Source organism: Oncorhynchus mykiss, chromosome 10, assembly GCF_013265735.2.
Source record: "Oncorhynchus mykiss isolate Arlee chromosome 10, USDA_OmykA_1.1, whole genome shotgun sequence".
In the NCBI taxonomy this organism is placed as follows: domain Eukaryota; kingdom Metazoa; phylum Chordata; class Actinopteri; order Salmoniformes; family Salmonidae; genus Oncorhynchus; species Oncorhynchus mykiss.
Window position 1 is genome coordinate 56,671,956 of NC_048574.1, and position 5,016 is coordinate 56,676,971.

At 41.3% G+C, this 5,016-nt stretch overlaps 1 long non-coding RNA gene across 1 annotated transcript; it reads left to right on the plus strand.

The window, feature by feature from the left end:
• Nucleotides 1-2,758: 2,758 nt before the first annotated feature.
• On the plus strand, nucleotides 2,759-4,577 carry LOC110534937. Its single transcript, XR_002475191.2, has 3 exons — nucleotides 2,759-3,137; nucleotides 3,231-3,331; nucleotides 3,639-4,577. It is a non-coding gene; the product is annotated as an uncharacterized LOC110534937 (long non-coding RNA).
• The last annotated feature ends 439 nt before the right edge of the window (nucleotides 4,578-5,016 follow it).

The following is a 5,016-nucleotide window of genomic DNA, read 5'->3' on the forward strand; positions in this document are numbered from 1 at the left end:
ACAGGACACCAGAGAAGACAGGAGAATTACACGAGATAAGACAGGAGAATTACACGAGAGACTGACCCTAGCCCCCTGGCACATTGACCATTGCAGCGTAGGTACTGGAGGATGAGACAGGGGGAGGTCGTGGGAGACTTAGGCCCCGTCCAACAATATCCCCAACCAGGCAGAATATAACCCCACCCACTTTGCCAATGCACAGCCCCCACACCACTAGAGGGGTATCAACAGACCACCAACTTACTACCCTGAGACCAGGCTGAGTATAGCCCATGAAGATCTCCTCCACCGCACGAGTCCGAGGGGGTGCAAAATTGGCTGACTCAACCCACTCAAGTCAAGTATAACAAAAAAGGAGACGTGATGCTACCCCTCCTAGGGACGGCATGGAAAAGCACTAGTAAGCCAGTGACTCAGCCCACGTAATAGGGTCAGAGGCAGTGAATCTCAGTGGAGAGAGGGGAGCCAACCAGGCAGAGACAGCAAGGGCGGTTCGTCACCCCAATGTCTTGCTGTTCACCTTCCCACCCCAGGGCCAGACTACATTCAATCTTAGGACCTACTGAAGAGATGAGTCTTCTGTAACGACTTAGATGTCGAGACAGAGTCTGCGTCTCTCGCATGGATAGGCAGACCATTCCATAAAAATTGAGCTCTTTAGGAGAAAGCCCTGCCTCCAGCTGTTTGCTTAGAAATTCCAGGTAAAATAAGGAGGCCTGCGTCTTGTGAATGTAGCGTACGTGTAGGTATTTACGGCAGGACCAAATCAGAGGGATATATAGGAGCAAGTCCATGTAATGCTTTGTAGGTTAACAGTAAACCCTTGAAATCAGCCCTAACCTTAACAGGAAGCCAGAGGGTCTGGGTGTAATAGAAAAAAAGGCAAATTAAGTCATACAATCAAATTCATGTTAAATACTGACATAACTTCTCTCTCACAGACACACATACAGGCACTCACACACACACTCTCACACGCACGCCAGTGTGCAAACTTGTATTACCGTTTCTTGGTTGCTTGAGCACATTTGTCCAAACAAAATGACACATTTCATTTGCAGAATGCATTAAGACTCTCAAGACATGAAATTACATGACACACAATCAACGACCTCCATCAAAACATACTGTGCAACTTGTTATGTAATTACCCTTTTTGATTCCGCATCTATCAATATGTCTCTGCCATCTGTTGATACTATAAATCAAATCAAATAATCATAGTTTGCACCATAAAGACAAGTAAACATTATCACAACATGGGCTGTATTCTTTTCTAAAATAATTTGACCAAAGATGATCCACACCGAAAGAATGTCACTGAAGAGCATGAATATCCAGAAACAGAAGGCTTTATTTGACCTTTTTCCATTTGAACTGAGAGCTGAACTCTCCTCTAGGGGCCTCTCTACCTCTCCTTTGCCCTTTGCCCTCTGCCTCTTACTTGGTCCATTCTTACAAAACAGCAACTCAGAGGTGACCTCTTTTACTCATGAATAAGGACTGATTGAACAATTGTGCAAAGACTTGCACGCGTGCAGAAGTAGTTCACGATCATGCTAGTCATTTGTATCAGCTGTGACCAAATGCTTGGATGTTGTTTGACATGATTTACTCAACTGACTCCTGCATTTTTTTTTTGTAGAGAGTTGTGTTTACCGTTTTTTTCAAAAAATGTGCTTAGCATTTGCATAGTTTGTGAAAGCAGTGACTTACTGTTTTGCAAAACAGTATGTTGTTTTGATGGAGTTATGATGGAAAGCAAATGGACCCCAGTTTCATTAAAAGTGTCTTAGCAAACGAGAAAAACTGTAATACCTTCCTACCTATTTCCTGACAATGTGGCTTCCTGTGTACCAGTGGTTATGTTTCACAACATAAAGTCAGTCCAGTAGACTCAACAACAGAATAGTTTTACAATAGAAGTAGATTATTTTGCACATTTCATTTTTTGTATTAGCATATTAATAAACTCTACTTCTTATCGTCCTGTGCACCAGTAGTTATGTTTCACACATCGTCAGACACAACATGAAGTCAGTACAGTAGACTAATAAGTGTAAACTCACTACTCAGGAGACAAATACAAATATGCAAAGGAGAAGCTGTAGCCACAACTACAAGTGTCATTTTTTTTATACCTCCCTAGGGGTTACATCTTCACACAGATAAAGACAGACACACAGGCGATACCGAGAGAGACAGACACGAACACACAGAGACAGACACGAACACAGAGACTGACACGAGGCAGAGGCGACGCTATCACTATAACCGGAGGCTTAACGTAAAATACAAGTAATAGCACAAGAAGCATCCGGCATTGCTGGAGATGTCTGAGGCCATCTATGCCAAGCCAGACATGACCAAGAAAGTCAAGTTTGACAGAGGTGAGATGGAGGAGAGAATTGTGGACATCTACGTCAGTGCAGACACCCTGAGAGACCACGAGACCAGCACCAAAACAGAAGATGTAGAACACACTTCAACTAATGGACCGGGACACCAGCACACAGGTAACACAAACACACACACACACACACACACACACACACACACAAATACTTTACACACACATCTGTTTATGTGTACATAGAGCCTAATAGCACAGGGAAGAGACCCTTCCTAGCTGTTGCAGTGTGTCTGGGGCTGCTGTGTGTTCTCCTACTGGCTGGGATCATAGGCCAGTCTGTCCACTGTAAGTATAGCTAAATTGTAACTACTGTAATTCACTGGCAGTCCTGTAGATATAATCTGATTTAGTGAGTAACTTTTCTAGGCCAACAACAGACCAGATACAACAACCTGACTATTATATTGCAATGCAACACTTTTTGGAAAGTTTCTATACAATCTAATACAATCTTAATTCCGCTGTTTTACGAATTTACTAAAACTCAAACCCTGGTTACGGCCCTGAACGGGTACTAAAATGTTGTTTGTATTCTTTCATTAATGTGTGCAGAATAATGAGATGGCAATGAATGTTTTAACTAACCTGTTCTGAAGGCTGGAACAAGTTTGAATCCTGTTGGTACTTCGTCTCTTCTGAGAGTAAAACCTGGAGTGAGAGCAGACAGGACTGTGTGGAGAGAGGAGCAGACCTGGTGATTGTAAACAGCAGAGAGAAACAGGTAAGAGAGTGGGGGAGATAGATAAATACATAGAGAGAGAGAGACATGATAAATGAACACTGATCAAAATATGTTTATATTTCTCAACAACAGAGATTTCTCTTTAGCCTCAACAAGAGATTCTGGATCGGTTTGACTGACAGAGAGACTGAGGGGTCCTGGAAATGGGTAGACGGCACACCACTGATAACAAGGTGAGAGATTTGACCAGTTGTTATATGTATACTTTGAAAACAAATGATATTGCTTCAGATCATCTTCATAAAAACAATTTTTTCCCTTCATAGATGTCATTCAATGAGCTCTATAGATGAATCATAGAAACCAAGCATTATTTTCTTCAAGAAACACTATATATACAGTATGTTTTTTACTTTTTGTTGGTGGCCCACATCTGACAGCGTGTGGCTTTAAAGCTTAAGAAACACAGGCATTATGTATTTTATTTAGGATTATGTTTTACTGACAGTGTGACTGTCTGGTTCTCTGTGTTGTTAACAGTTACTGGATAATCGACCAGCCTAATAATGGACGAAGTATTTCAACCTTTCCGGGGGAGGACTGTGTTGTACTAAGAAATGGACAAGACCAGCCTGAAAAGACATGGAATGATATAAATTGTACACAAAAGCGTATCTGGATTTGTGAGTTGTGTAACAATAACATACTGTAACAACTACCCATCCACCATCTCCCCGTCTATCTCTCTCTCTCTCTCTCTGACTCTCCCTCTGTCTCCATCCCTACTCATTTATGTTCTTTTCATTCTGAACATATGAATCAATTTCCCATTTACTTCCTGGGATGCATTAGTAGCTTCCTGTCTTCAGTAGTTAAATGATGGACACATCAGACACAGACAATGATTGAGACACAACATCACTAAAAGTAAACAGCTGCATTAGAACAGATAGAAAGGACCCGTATGAGGTTGTTAAGTCAGTACAGTCGACTCCTGATAGGTACACCCAGTGTGAGACCTGGGTTCAAATACAACTTGAAATCGTTCAAAAGCTTTGATCGTTTGCTTTAGCCTGCCTTCAGAGCCAGGTGGGTACTGGGGCTTTTCTGTTGCAACAGAAGTATTTTAAATCATTTCATATAGAGAGGCATTCTGGTAGTACTCCTTAGACACTGGATTCATTTATTAGGTCTCGTCGTCTCCGAATTCACAGACACCCAAATGTAAATTTTGAAATGGCCTATTGATTAACAAGACACACTGTTTATCTTATTATTTTGTGCTATAATTTGCAGTTTACCTTGGAACATATTATCATTAGAATTATTTTACATTGTTGTGTCTCAATGGGCCGCAAGGCTATAAATAGTATTTATGTGCAATGGTCAGGTCACTCTGAGGAAGATGTCAGCTTTATGTTGAAATGTCAGTCACCTCTTCGCATCCTGTACAATGTATTAAAGTGAGCAATAAGAAATCAATCTGTCTTGTTGTTGACTGCTCCAACTCCTTTTTACCTCGAATTTGTCCATTTGGAAGTTCTCCTTGGCAAGCTATTCTCATATTTTCATACAGTATTTCATCCCAGGTCTGGTAAGTCTACACTACCTACTCAGGAATCAGATGAATATGTTTAAAGGAAAATAACATGTCCCAACCTCAACCACCATGTTACTTTATCTTCCTCTTTTAACATTTCCCTTTCTCCTGGGGACAACATATCAAAAACGTCTCAGAAATGGACACAAATCAGACACAGGGGCAGTGATAGATTCAGAACCTGAGTAGACATTGCTGTATAGTATATAGTCAGAAAACACAATGCATTGTTGGAGATGTCTGAGGCCGTTCATGACAAGCCAGATGTAACCAAGAAGGTCAAGTTTGACAGAAGTGAAGCTGAGGAGAGGATTGTGG